The sequence below is a fragment of the Thermobia domestica genome, chromosome 1, assembly GCF_964235325.1.
Source record: "Thermobia domestica chromosome 1, izTheDome1.hap1.1, whole genome shotgun sequence".
Lineage (NCBI taxonomy): Eukaryota > Metazoa > Arthropoda > Insecta > Zygentoma > Lepismatidae > Thermobia > Thermobia domestica.
Genome location: NC_137454.1, coordinates 189,181,002 through 189,196,971, shown reverse-complemented (window position 1 = coordinate 189,196,971; position 15,970 = coordinate 189,181,002). Strand labels below are relative to the sequence as shown.

The window sequence follows — 15,970 nt, the reverse complement described above, 5'->3', positions numbered from 1 at the left end:
AGTGAGTGTATAGAGAAAATTACCGTATTATTATTTTTTATCGGTGAAGTTTTTTCTGCAAAGTGTACAGAAGGTAGGTATATTTAATGTTTACAAGTGTAGTGTTACTAACGCAAAACTACCACAGATGTTATAGGAACTCATATTAGGTATCATATTAAAGTACTTTCAAATGCAATATACAAACAGTAACCTAACCTATATCTACTTTACTAACCTAACCTACTCTACTAACCTAATCTATCTTCCGTGTACGTTTATTTTTGGCGCACCACTTGAAATAATTGTTAAAAAATGCAATTCTTTCACTAATTTCCTTCTTATTGTCCCATAAAGATTTCCGATGGGCTACGTGAAAATATCTCACTTGGTATACATAAAATACAAGAGGGCCACCAGAAGTATTTGTTTAAAAATTACAATTCTTTTATGATTTGCGTATAAATACGCCTTTGGAATGTGTAAAAACTACAGTGTAAAGACAAACCAACATGTACAAGGTGGTCACATAAAGGCAGAAATACTATCAAACCGAGTCAAAGCAGGACGAAGCTGGTGGGCCTTCACGACAGCGCAGGCGGGCGTCCGTAGGAAGCAGGCGCGTCAGTGATGGTGGGTATACGTATAAGAGAGGGTGGTGAAAAGAAGTTGTTTTTGGTAATGATACGAGTTTCAATAGCAATTGTTATGGTTTCATACTAGTAACGATCCACTTATAAATATAGATTATAACTTTTGTAGGGCCTACACTGCAAAAATACACTCAAGGTGGAAAATAGTATCTAATACACTCATCTTTCATATACACTCACTTATTTTATCCTTCGTAAAGCACTTGTAATGATTTTACTCTAGTAACCCTACACTTGTAAACCTAAAATATAGCTTTATTAATTTGTATTTAATTATGTCACCTGCAGAAAATTGGTCCTTATAAATATGTCTTTTCATGCAAAGTATTTATCTGTAAATCTTTCAAAATATGGTGTGCCAAAATTACTTAGGAATCCTCTCTTCTCTTTTTTACCCTACTCTAACACAGATTCATGTGTTTCTTGCATTAAAAATTTTTTTATGTCACATAACTTTGCACACATATGAACACGACGAACGTTTTTATAAAGATATTCATGTAATGGAAAGAAGATACCAAGGAAGATGGGACTGTGCAATGATGGGAGATTACCTTTGAGGATTGGTCCGCGACAAAGTGAATGTTCGCCAGAAAAGTAAAACAACCACTAATCTCCATTTTTAATTATGAAATTCGCGCACTCCAGAAACACTGCATTCAATCTCGTTGCATGTCTATTCTAACATATTCAGTAAGGTATATACTATTTAAATTATATTCATGTATTGTTTTATGTATGGATTTATTGAAAAGCGAACTGTTTGTGCTTTGTTTGTAGTTAAATATTCCTATATGATATATTTGTAAATCATTACTGCTTCAATATAACATAAAATGTTTTTAATCATATGAATCGTTGACACCTTGACACTATGAGAAAACGATGTGAAAATCATGATCAGCGGGTGCAAATCATTTTTTAAAATACTGAAAAATCAAAATAAGCAGAAACTTGAAAAAAAAATTGTAGACTATTGTTTGGGAATGATAAGTGCTGATGTGCACATGGTCGATATGTGTGTCCCACTTTAGCTTTCCCAAAAGATGGCCATCACAATTAGATCTATCCTGCCATCATTAGGAGATCATTTACTGAAACTAAAGCTTCCACGCACAAATTCTCAACTAATCCGTTTTAGTGCCGTTCTTTTAGCCTTTCTCTGAGGTCTAGTGGTTAGCGCGTGCGCTTTTGGTGTATGTGATATGGGTTTGATTTCCGGTGGGAGTAGGGGCTCACCCACGGGGGAACCACCCGGTCCGGGCTCCCCCCCCAAAAAAATTCCAAACTGAACATAAAACTTTTACATTTTCTTGGTTAATGGCTACGCGCATTATTTGGCGTGGGAGACCCGATTTCAACTCCTTGTGGTATAGATTCCACGTTAAGCTGTAGATCTTTGTCTCGTACAGCCTTGTTACTGACAAGGATGTTAGATTCCAATCCAACCAACCAATCTATTTTAATGTATGTTTTCAAATCCCTTCCTTCCCCTTAGGACACGTATTTTTTAAATAAAAGAGTGACATGACAAAAATCCGCTTTAAAATAGTGCTATTCATATTCAAAAATTCGTTTCAAATGATTCAGCAGTTTGCGCGTAATGGTGAGATAGTCAGCTTCGTTTTCAATCTGGAGAAAAAATAAAATAGCACCCCTTCTCCTCGTTAAAATTTAAATTTTTCGAAAACACTAGGACCACGTTTAATCTTCCTAAATCGAGGTGCTTCTGAAGTACTCTACTTTGGGCATACATTTTGGATTCCCTCTCATCACTAGAATAATTCAAAGTGACATGATAAAACCTGAGTCCCAAACACTAGCGGATTCAGAAGGATCGTTTGTTGGGAGGGGGATTCGCTTCCTGGAAGAATGAGCGTAGCCTGAAGGTGACCAGAATTTTAATTTGCAAGAATGGGACGCATATGAATGCGGGGCTGAAGGGGGGGGGGGTTACCTGATTCCGAGATTTCCTTTTGGGACCCGAATTTGTGTGTTTGTTTGTTTGTTTGTTTTTTCAGTATATGTAAATTAAATACATACTTTCGTTTCGGGCGTGTGACGGTGTCATGATTCACTTCACACATAGAAAAAAAAATACCGCATTATATCAGATGCGCCTGCTTACACAGTACTTGCAGAAAAGAAAATACTGTATTGAATACAAAGAAATGAATTGTGAATATAAATCCTATCTATGTATATATTGCAATACTCCTTAAAATCACTACTAAGGTAAATGCACAATTTATTCAATAAAATACTGCAAATAATGTAATAACAAAAATATCAATACTAAACTTTCACTTACACAAACTCAACATAAATTTTGTCAGATCTAGCACGAAATGCATATAAATTTTAAATGAATTAAAATATGAACTAAAATTATATAGAATCACAATATAAGCCATTATAATGCAAAAATAGTAAAAAATGAAACCATCTGAAAGATTAGCAAAGCCTACAAAAAATGTAAAACCAAAGTGATGTTTCCGTTCATTATTGCACATAAACTATATTTCCTTTAACATACCGACTGGCGATATTATTTGACACTATCAGATATTTGAGAAAAAAATGCAAATTAAAATTTAATAATGAAAAATTCTCACCTTTAAACGAAATTACCGATAGAGAATAAAGAATTGTTTTCCTTTCATCTCAGATATAATATGGACCCCGTTTGGCCAAATGACTAACACGCTTACCTTTGGTGCGCGTGGTTCCGGGTTCGATTCCCGTGGGGTACAGTTGAACGAAAGAAAGTGGTTTGGATTCCACTAGTAGGTCCACGTCTCCTTTAGCCTTCCAGGCACAACCGTGGGACATTAAACAAACAAATCAAATATCGTATAATATATAACTGTTTATTCAAAATATAATATATATACACATTTTTTAGATTGTAATTGTGCCCGTTTGTTTCAGTTAAAGATTTTTAAAAAATCAATATCAAAAACTTTTTCGAGTTCATCTTTCTTGATTTTGTTTGAGCTTCAGATACATCCAAGAAGTTCAACTTTAGACTCAGACTCATAACTTTTGGCGAATACCCACGAGTTGAAAATAATTACGGACAAAAACCACAACGGGCGGAAACCACACAACGACCTTAGTCACCTTGCAGTCCATCTCTGTGAAAGTTACAGCACAAACTTAAATCTACGTCCTTTCTTGTTTCTGGCAATTCTGTCGATGACACGATTGTAAATTACGTTTATGTCTTGGTGTGTAAGTTGTGTCATGCCACTAAGTCGATCTGCATCCATCCTGGGTCTTAACCATGTCTTCAATCTTTTTAGTGTTTTAAAATGTTCTTTCGGCTGATGATCCGTATAGGGTATTTTGTCCGAACACACCGCTTTCATAGTAGTATAATTTGAGTATGTAAAGGAAAAAAAAAAAAAGCATTAGACCAGACTAGGAGCAGGAGATTGGAAATTTGCTCAATTAGGTAATCTCTGAAATGAAGCTTTTGGAAACAGTATAATTATAGCTATGCTTAGGCCCTACAACAACGATAAAATTATACTATACTAACCTTCACCTAGGGGGCTTCACCCCCAGACCCCCAATTTGCTCGGCACACGGCCTAGCACGATATAGCAAATGCTCCTAAGTGCTACTGTGGCATAATATTTCGCGTTCTTCCTCCTGTGTCTTTCATATAGAATTGAATTGAGCTAAAACTGTCACGAAATTCAAACACCTTGTAAGGCATTTTAATGAACCACCCCACTTCTTTTCCTCCCCTTCTGCATTAAGTGGGGAAAAGACGCTCAAATACATTTTTAGTTATTTTAAATGAAAAATCAAACTACCGAGTTTCATGTCGCTAACCGTAAGGGATCCCCAGATATGGGCATCTTATAATAATAATAATAATAATAATAATAATAATAATAATAATAATAATAATAATAATAATTATTATTATTATTATTATTATTATTATTATTATTATTATTATTATTATTATTATTATTATTATTATTATTATTATTATTATTATTCGCACCCCATTTTCCCTTTTAGGTAAAGTATCAAAAACGCTGAAAGACGTATTGAATTATATTAAATGAGAAGTCCATATACCAAATTCCACGTTTCTAACTTTCAAAGATTCTTAGATATTGATATCTAATTATAACAGTTGCAATCCCCACCCATTTCTCTTTCCATACTTCTTTCCCGATTTTATTAAAGTATCAAAAACCGTTGAAACGCGTGTCAATTTTTGTTTCAAAGAAAAATCCAAATACCAAATTTCAAGTCTCTAACCTTAAAGGATTCGGAAAGAGGGCTATCTTATTAGAATAATTTCCATTGCAGCCCCTTCCTTTCTTGGAATTTTCAAAAAAAAAATCCTTCCTTAGTGATACCCTACGTCACAAATCTTATCTACTCTATTAATTTCAAGTTTCTAGCTTAAGCGACAAGAAAAGATGAAATGCAATTAAAAGTCACAATGAATTCCTGGTCCGTTCCTTATGTTTCCGTGTTGAAACCCAAAAATCATGACTGTTGATCTAGTAGCTAGCGAACGTACCTTTGGTCTTTGATGCGTGAGGTTCTGTGGTTTGATTCTCGGCGCACTACAGTGGTTCAGAGCCAACTTTAAACTCTAATTCTCGTTCTGTGAAGCATCGCTTTTGACGAACGACGTAAATACATATGAATTAATCAACCAACCGAAAAGTCTCAGATTCAGAGAGCATTTCGGTTAGGAGCGCTGAAGATTCTATATTTCTAAGGTAAAGGCAATTGAAGCTTGGGGATCCAAATTTCATTTCCATATCCTTTTTTCTAGGACACAATTTTAAAATATACATTTTTAGTTCAAAGAGTGAGCCGACTTTCCCTCCTTTCTACAGCTGTTCGTCCAATGAAAGAATCTTATTCTCGCTTCTTTGGGGTTTATGGCGACCGCCTCAGAGAACTTGGAAATGAAATGAAATGAAATTTTTGAGTTTTACGTCCCACGATTATGCCTGTTAGACTAAAGGAGACGGTGATGATGAGAGATGAGTGAAATGGTGGAATGAAGAAAGTGAGAGGAAACGGGAGAACCCCGAGAAAACCCACGAGCACGGTGTTTGTCCACCACAAAGTTCACTTGGCGGGGGCTGGGATCGAACCCGGGACCCCAAGCACCAGATCAGAGAACTTGGGACGGAAGTATTCACAATTCAAATATGTTTGTATTAAGTACTACACATTTTGATTAGATTCTGCTATACTTGTCACACTAGATTAAATCGGTCGGGAAAAGTCATATTTGTATTTTCCAACGATAAATGCTCGAAGTAAAAAGAGACCTTTGGGGGAGAAGCGGTCGCCCCCCTCCGCCCCTGGATCCGCCGATATAGCAAATAGGTGGTGTGTTCAAGAATTCAATTCAAACGGTTCAACTGTTTCTCCGTTGTGATGTAATAGACAGCCTCGATTTCATTTTTATTTATAATATACTATAGATGAAATACCTGCCCTTCGCACGGGAAAAGTATATCCCCCGAAAATGTTTTATACTATGTATATTTAAACCATCTTCATCCCTCAGGATTCGTATTTGAATCAAAATCTAGCTCGACCCAAGTTTCTTCCAGTCATATTTCCGGACTAAGATAAAAGTAAATTGCGATTATATGTATGTGTCCTTCAGGCCCGCAACCAAGCACAGAGGTTTGGGAGGCCATGAATATGTTAGGAGGGAGGCAAGTCATTAAAAATTCTCTTACAAATAGCTATTTTTTTTTTTTTTTTTTTTGTATTAATAATAGCATTTTGTGTTAAGGTCTGGCCAGGCCACGAAAAGTTTAGGTGGAGCCAGGCCCCCCTAGCCCCCCTCTGGTTGCGGGCCTGGTGTCCTTTAGTAGCAAATATGTCCCATTACAGTCCATCTGACAAAACTTTCAGGAAGAAAGCCTGAACTCAAGTGCGATGTTTAAATTTTACTACCTCTTTTAAGTTTTAAGAGACTAGGAAGACGATAACTGTCCCCTACCGAACCCTCACTCACAAAAGCAAGTAGTCAACGGTTAAATTTTGGATCGTTGTAAAACCACGATATGGAAGTGGTCAGGTGTCAAAATATAAAAGTTACAAACAATCGTGTCAATTTTTTTTACTAAGGGCGATAAGGTCCAACTGTCCAAATTTTCATTTTGATGATATCAGATATAAGTCAAGGAGGCTTATTAAAAAAATAAAAAAAGATTCAGGGCAATTAAAAGAGACAAGCGTCAACATTTAGCAAGGACCAAATATTCAATCGAGCGAATTCAAGGTGCCGTTAAAATTATAACCCGAAACAAAGGTCAAAAATAAAATTTAAACCAATAGAGTATAAGACTAGCCTGTAACCACGTATTGTCCAAGATACTTGGTCCTTCCTCCAAAACAAATCATTTTCAAAACCTCTAAACCATTCCAACGAAATTTATCAAAATAAAGAGCTTTGATGTTATGATCCTCTTCCACAATTTAGGAGATAGAGAGGAGTTGAAGAAGAGCCAGGTCCCTCTGAACACAAATTTAAATCTACAAAGCATGTAAGAGGAAAAAAACTTAGAGAGGTGTAACTTCCACCAGTGTATTGTTTGGGGTATATTGCTTAACTTAGCTGGTCCTTTTTCAACTTTTGACTAGGGTACCACTTAAGCCAGGATGTTAAGTGCCATTAGCATATATGGTCCACCTCCCAAAATGTATCTATTGAATCCTTCAAAACTTTTAGCAGCAATGGATTATTTCAAGAGGAAATTAGAGGTAGCCCTAGACTAGGGATGGCCAATTCCGGAATTTTTACTTTTCGGAATCCGGAAAGTAAAATCAGAAAAATTGCGGATTTTCTCCAAATTCCGGAATTTTCTAAATTTCGGATTTTTTTCGAATTCTAGAATTTTTCCCAAAATCCGGAAAGTGAAATTTCCGATTCCGGAAAAGTTTGGCCATCCCTACCCTAGACGTATGAAATTGTTGCTGAATTACCAGTTCTAAGAGCGGGGATTATCACCATAGCTGTGACTGCACAATTTATATCAGGAACAAAACGGTATTTTAATGAGCAGGGGCGCACCCACGGGGGATCCACCGGATCCGGACCCCCTCCCAAAAAGAACTTCCTAACTCAATATACATTTCTACACTTTCTCAACAAAACTATACTTGTTCAACAGGGAAATGATTGATGTAGCATGAAGAATTGATCTTATATTCAATATTTCACCTGTAGTTCTATCATTTTTTCCTGAAAATATAAGTGGAAGTATTTTACAATTACTTATCGTGTCTTCTGGTGCAGAATTATACCATTCAATACTACACAGACGAAATGACTTGTAGTATTGGACCCGCTCGCCAAAGCTTGCAAACCTCCCAATAAAAACTTCTGGGTGTGAGCCTGTCTCAGAGTTTTTGCAAGGAAGACTGAATATTCGTATCACATACTTTACCTTTAAATCTTACCACAATATCATGAGAATTTCTACGTCTTCAAACTAAAGCTTGAAAGCATTTACGTAGTTGGGGGGGGGGGAGAGAAAAGAATAAATAATTGCACAAATAAATGCTACATTATGTGATAAACAGCACAGTGTATCGTAGAAACAAAACTAGGCATTTGAACTAAAGAAAACTCCAGATTTTTTTTTTTTTAAATTACAATACACGATATAGTTTGAATGGAAATTGATATACGTAATATGCAGGATGGGCCAAAAGTAAGGTGACAGAACATGACACAATAAAGGCTTTGGGTTGGGGAGTCCACATGCCCATATATGATATTTGAGAGTGGAACAACCTCAGAAACACAAGTGACCAGTGCTATATTGAATCTAACTTTATTTATTTATTTATTTATTTTTAATAGTGAAGTCGATATGCGATACAACTTTTATATGAAGTTTTCTAGCAGAAATGAAATGCCGCTGTCTTGTTTGTTTTATCACTAATCTTCATTAGTTATGGCTTATTTTCATCTGTTGTCGTCACAACACATGCTCAAAGAAACCACCTAACCTACTGTGTTGCACATCTCCTGCACTCCTCATGCACAGTTAGCAATGCATTGACGTACGGTAGCACAAAATATTCAATTAGTTGCATCAAGTGCTATTAATTCCAGCTCTCGATGGAGTAAACCATGGCCTGAAAGTGACTCCACCTATAGAAATTCAGAGATGTGAGAGCAAGGGCGCCCATGTTGTGGTTTCCAAGGGGGTGCAAGTATAAGCGACGTTTCAAATATAATTTCAAAATTTGCTGTAACTAAAGTTAAAATTGTATTGGGTTTTCGGTATTCCCAAATACAGTTTCCTCTTAGGGGGGCGGGCACCCCACCTTGCCCTCCTGGTGGGCGCCCTTGTGTGAGAGAGAAGAATGTGGTGGCCACACGAGCAATCTCAGACGTCCGATTTCTCTCCAAGAAAATTGCTGGCCCAGGCAGTTCGACATATCCACGTTTGTAATGTTGTTTGTACACCTTCAAAGAAAGCTTGAACAAGAACATTCAATACCTCAAAGGAGGTGGGCTGATAAGGGCCATTTTTCGCCCATCAGGCCCGAGATGTGAAATGCATGGTTTTCAATAGTATACCTCATAAAAATAAGAAAACAAATATATTTTAACGGAAAGCGCTACAAGTGAGAGGTAAAAAAATAAACAAAGAGGTAAGTCGTGTGTTAATGAAGGAACGTAAACACTAATGTCATGAGTTGTAATCCGAGAAAGCAATAGTAAATAGAACACTAACGGCAAGAATAAGAAGAATGAAGTCTACTACGACCATGAGATCAATATATTACATCGGAAATAATCAAGCATAGATAATAATCAGACACCTGGAGACACTTGTAGCTAGTTTGTAGATTAGGCATCGTGCTTGCTATCGTCATCCGAATCGCCACTGGACCATCCTCCAGGCGTCATCTTGTAGTGTATGAGTATATTCTAGACTTGGTTTCTTAACTGCGGTGGAATTGTGGCGCCAGTAAGCCAGAAACCATAGTACGGAAGCAACATGCGCACAACATCTGACGACCCGTGCGCCTACTTTACATTGACAGTACCACTGTATGTGTGCGATGTTGCTTTGCTCTGTTTTGATCCAAATATTATAGGTTTTAAATCTTATGTGTCGTGATCGTTACTGAACTCGGAGAACAGAAGCATCGTCATGATGTATGTACACATAGTACATACCTTCGTCACTTAAGTGCTCGTGAGTGTAGGATTGGCTATATATATATGGGAGTGGGAAGTTTGTGGGTATGGGTATGTATTAACTTGGATCGGATACATCAGGAAGTTATTGTTGGTCGTTGTTTTTCATCTTTCCCTCAGTATTGCAATATAGCGTATCAATGAATTCCCATAGGTACTTCATTGACGCGTGGTATGTATGATTCTTATATATATATATATATATATATATATATATTGCAGAAATTCATGCCATTCTGCGACTGGTTTTCCTGCTCGCACTTTTACTCATACCACTTTCAGAAATGACACGCTTTCTCAATACTCCACAACGTGCTGTCTCTATTTTTGCTGTCCTACACACACTTCCGCGCAAACAATACATTTTCTTTATATATTTTATTGACATGCTGAGCATATATTTTCAGTCACAATCGGTAAATAACATCAGAGCTGGAGTCTCCAGTTGAACTCGTACATTACAGCGTATAAACGGTAGTCATCGCTCTATACTCTCGCGCAATACATTTTGTTCTCTAATAGGTAGAAGGACACACTGAACCAAAATCAATTAGTACTCACATCAAAGGTTACACAGCGTTATATTATGACGTGTCAGATTTATTTTGGTTCATCGACTCCTTCTTCCTAAAAGTCTCCATCAAAGACAGCAAACATTACCAAAATGTCGCAAAACGCTGAAACGACCTCTTTTTGGGCACTCATTTCTATGACTTACTATTTTCTTTATCACGTATCTATTATCTCTACATATGCAACATATCTTCTAGTATACAAATACATTGCAAACTTGTCGGAATCGGACACTTCGTTTTTCAGTTGTCTGATGGGCGAAAAATGGCCCTTATCCGCCCACCTCCTTTACACGTTCAAAGGAATATTGTTCAAGACACTTGAACAAGAGTCTCGAATGGACCTGAAACAACATTTGCACGATCATAGATGTATTGAATCACGTTTTATGTACTTGTTGATAGGTGGCACTCCAAAACAATTGACCGAAACTATGAAAACAAATGAAAGCGAAACAGCGTACTGATCTACTTCAAACCTGTGCATGAATAACTATATTAGCATTTCTTTCCTAACTTTCTCCAGGCATTTGGACTTTAATAGACTACATTAAATCATTTAGAAAACAGAATCAATTGATCTTGTAGTAACGCCATCAAATTTTCACTAAATATTTTATCCCTTTTACATTAAATGCGAGTTAGGTTAGCTTACGTTACTTTTAATTTACGTTAACGAATAAAGTGCTGCTTAGGCATAAAATCGTTCCCTGTAATAAGCTTTTTTTTTATTATTGGTCGGCTTTCAATGTGCCGTAGATGAAGAATAGGTCAATGATATTGGTGGCAATTGGTCAATTATATTTCTGGTCCGGACCCCCCCCCCCCTCCTTCGAGACCAGAAATGAAAAAATTAAGGAAGGATTATACAAAATGAAATGAGAAAAAGAAGGATCATCGTTAAAAATAAACTACAGGAAGCTTTTGGTTACTCTTTCTTATGAGGAGATTTGTATTACTTGCAATACATGGTGGCGAGGTGAGAGAGATATCTTGGAAGAGTCAGGGAATTTAAAATTTCTAGAAAAGTTACTGAATTCTCAGAATTTCTGCTACTAGTCAGGGAGATTTCAAGCTTCCGAAAGCATTGTGTCGTTGTGTAACAGCGTGGACATTTTTTATCATAATTTTCAGTATCAAACATGTTATTTCCAAAAACAATTTTCTACTGCTCCTTTAACCTGTCATTTGGAACAGACAGTAGTTGACGGAATAATAAAAACAAGAATTTATGTGGAAAGAAAGTTCTGTTAACATTTGATTCAACAGAGAAAGGAATGCAGATATCGTAAAATATTTTACAAGACATTATTGAGTATGTACTTTTTATAATAGTGAATATGTACTTTTTTATAATAGTCGAGGTCATAATGAAAGGAAATTGTTATATTTGAATAAACAGAGGAAGGACGTAAATATTGTATAATCTTTTTTTAGTACGTTTTTTTTTTATTTATTTTACTCGAGATTTCTTCATAGTTTGTTAATAAATACCGTACTTGCCAACATATTCTTATTCTATTGTCTTAACAAACCAATATATGTTGATAGTAAAGTAGTTTAGATTGATCTAGCTCCTGGTCCTTCAGAATTTCGTGTCCCTCCCCCCTCCCCTCTCGGTTACGAAATCCTGGCTAAACGAACCAATATATGTTCCAGTAAAATAGTTTAGAATGATCGAGCCCCTGGTGTGATGACCACAGTATTTCATGTCACGGACCCCCCCCCCTTCACGAAATCCTGGCTACGTGCCTGCTGATGTATCAATCCAGTGCGTGTTGTTGCCATTCCAATAACAATAGTTTTATTTGCTTACTCCTCCGTTTACGTAAAAATACGCCACGTCGGAGAATAATCCGTTTAAGAGCAGATCCGGTTTGGTAGTCACTTATATCTGCTCATTTTGCAAACTGTTTGGTGGTGTTTAAATGTTTGCTAAGAGGAATTGGTAATGCGAACTGAGATGCAGGGAGATAGCTAACAGGCTGGGCTTGTATTATACAGGGAGCACTACTACTAGTGGCGTCGCAGTATTTCCTAATCCGGGTAAGAATGCCAAAGATATACCCAGTGGCGTATTTACGATTTTATTTCGGGGAGGGCTTTGCTAACTTTCGGGGGGCTTTGCCTGAAAATGTGAAAATTCTGCAAGCTATTTCATATACTTTACTATAGTAAGTAAGATTTCGGGGGGGCTTAAGCCCGAAAGCCCCCCTAAATACGCCACTGGCTATATCATTTGAGTACTATTAAATGACAACTGTACGACTACTTCTTATTCATGACTAGAAAATATCCTAGATTAACCCTCAATTGGTATGCTCGCTGCTATGTATAGGCATTGAATTCCTGGACCTTCATTGTTTTTAAAAGTTTAATTTACCCCGTCTGCCCGTTTGTACGAGGGAGGGTCAGAAACTAAAGTTACAACATCGATATTTCTGGAGTTTCGTGTGTTATAGAGGAATAAGGAATGTGTGGTAATTTCAATATATATGGAGTTGGCAACTGTGCAGAGTTTCAGCCACCCATCACTTACGCCTCTATATAGATCAATATTGAAATCCGATTTCTATGATTAGAGAGTTAAGGATGGAGATTGAGCATATTCTTGGGATGCTTAATCGATTCTAGATAAATATTTCTAACTATCTATTACCAGTGGTGCAATTCGGCCGGTTCGCTAGAACGATTGTTAAAATATTTTTAGTTCGCAGAACTGTTTCTTATACCCAGACATGACAGTAAATTTTACCCAGTTATGTGCAAGAACAGTAAATTTTAGTTTAACTTTTTGTGTTTAGAAGTTCTTATAGCTACAGGGTTAAATATATAGGGCCTTGTGCAGAGTTATTCTGACGCGTGATTAGTATCATACTAGAGTTCGACGAACATATATGTTTCCCGCAGTAGTCAGGTTTTTAGTATGACGCTAATCATACGTCAAAACGACTCTGCATAAGGCAATGATCTCTAAGGCTATTTTAGACGGAAGTATTTATCGTAGCATTTCTCGTAGCAGATGTGCTGCCAAAAATTTCATATATTATTCTATGGCATTAAAAGTACATGGTGCTTTTAAATGGTAGCATTTTGATAAGCATCTGTCGTGACTTAGCAAATAAATCACTGGAGAAGAGCGCAATTATGGCTTCGAAATTAAGCGTGAAGTAGCTAAAGCTATAATAATTGTAACAACAGTTCTCGCCGGTCATATTAAAAAACGAAAATCACAAAGAAGTATGTGGACAAAGAGCATCCCTATTCCAACTCATTTTTCTTTACTACAATTCAATTTCCCACACAAAACAAAGAGCATGGATATTTGGCACAAAATCTTTCGCTTCTTTTTAGCACACCACGGCGCTGCAATCGGACCAGAAATGCTGGGGAAAATGCTACAAAATAGAGCAGGTTCTATCGACAAGAAATGCCATAGAATATGCCATGGCATGGGAAATGCTATAGCATTTGCTACTTTACATGGTAGGATATCGATGATACGATGTTTGCTATGAGAAATGCTACGATAAATGCTTCCGTCTAAAACTAGCCTTATACGGTAGAATATCGATGATACGATATTTGCTACGATAAATGCTTCCGTCTAAAACTAGCCTAAGAACAAGGTATAAGCGTTTATCTCAAATGCTCAGATACAGTATAGAATGAGAACTGGGATCACATGAGTGTAATGGTGAGGGTTATTTATGTTTCAAACGCATCTATACCATTATCAACGACTATCGATCCATTTCTTAATTAGAAACGTAAGGTCTTTCCAATACTTTTTGACAGCCACTTATCTTGGAGAAGTCCTTTCCAAGACATTCGCAGTGCTACCTAATTTCGTGCTATGCCAAATCTATATATATAAAATTGAAAATCACTATGTTTGTGACTCTAAATCTCCTGAAGCGCCAGACCGATCTCGATCAAATTTGTAACATGGATGAGGTTCGAGACTGGGCTGGTTTTAGGCTATTCACTTTGATTGTAGAACGGAGGGTTGGGGGTGAGGGAGGGGGTATTAAAAATAAATAAAACTTAATAACTCCTGAACTACTCGACCGATCTTGATCAAATTTTCAACATAGATGAGGTTATATATATACAAATATACACAAAAATAATGCTCTCCGCTTGCCCCCAAGAAATTAAAGTGGCGTCTTCACTGATGCAGTGGCGGCTCATGAGAGAAGTCACAATAGTAAATATTTAAAGTTTACAGCTACAAACTAAGAAAAAAACTTCTTAACGTATTAACTCATGTATGTAGCTCCCTGAAGCTGTATTAAACTTACCCCCTCTACTGATGTTACTTCCCTTAAGAGTTCCGCCAGTGCACTGGTTTAATGTAATAAATACCTGTATATAATTACAATCTGTGGAAATAGTTTCTAAAATACTCAAACATCACCTTGTTATATCAAAAGGTTTACCACTACATATTTATTTCCAAGAAAAGAAAATAGTTAGGTTTAAGCATCGCATGAATGTGCTATTACAATTCACTTAGCTTTAAGTCTCATAGCTAGAACTATTTTAAGAAAAAATAATCGAAAAGATCTGTAATTCACTATCAGTAAGTGGAAGTAACACTTTTGGTTAATGAAATCGAAAAAAGAGCTTAGAAAGGAATTTGTGCACGTCAAGATTGCGCCCTAACTCACGCTGAGATTACTTAAATTTTAGCAATTTAGAATTAGGCTTTGCCACAAAAATAAGTATTTATTCCCTCGTACCACTGACGTGTTCACATGAAAGTTATATTTGTTATGTTTCCATGAATTTAAATTAAAATACTAATAACGAATAGCTTATGTCAATAACAGGACAAATTTACACTTACCTAGCAGAAACTGAAATGGATATAATTCAAACCGCAGATTAATGATTCCATTGATGATAAATAGAAGTGAATTTCGATCACTGAACTAATTATTTAAGGCATGGTGTGAGAACAATCTACACTGAAAATAATTTTACGACATAAAATTTGTTCTAATAATTTTTAAAAAATAGAAGCTTTTATTTATTCATTCGTTTGTTTATTCTTTAATAATCTGTGAGTATCCTTTTCTTCTTCATAATAATTCATAAGGTTATTATGAACCATCTTCGAATATGTTAAAAAAAAATCATAAGGTTGTGACTATTATTTCTAGCAATGAGTACCAGTTAGAGTAATATTACCAGTACTCTCTTATGAGCTTATGGGCAAAACAATGTGTTTTCGCTATTATAATTCAAAATATTCAGTTACTATTCACTTTAAAACACAATGCACAATACAGCTCAACGTAAGTTTATGATGTATTCATATACAGGGTGATCACAAAAACAATCCCTGGATTGGAAAGGATATAACTTTAAAACCAGAAGTACAATTCTGTTCGACCCTTCACAGTAGTTATATAAACTCAGAAAGTTGTTGGTGGTGTTGATTGGAATTACAAACGGTCAATGTGCGTACTATCTGTTACGCAGGAAACCGAGACGATAATCCGTCTCGCACAACATTTTGTAAACAATAA

At 36.3% G+C, this 15,970-nt stretch overlaps 1 protein-coding gene across 2 annotated transcripts in view; it reads right to left on the bottom strand.

The window, feature by feature from the left end:
• The window catches only part of LOC145692161 (glutamine amidotransferase-like class 1 domain-containing protein 3, mitochondrial), a 65,506-nt gene extending 50,018 nt beyond the window's left edge, over positions 1-15,488 (bottom strand). The window contains exon 1 of one of the 2 annotated variants that reach the window (XM_081767462.1): positions 15,286-15,488. The gene's annotated coding sequence lies outside the window, so the exon portion shown is untranslated. Of the gene's footprint in view, positions 1-1,186; positions 1,520-15,285 lie in introns of those variants that run through there. The other variant, XM_081767467.1, reaches the window with a different exon arrangement.
• Between the last annotated feature and the right edge of the window lie 482 nt (positions 15,489-15,970).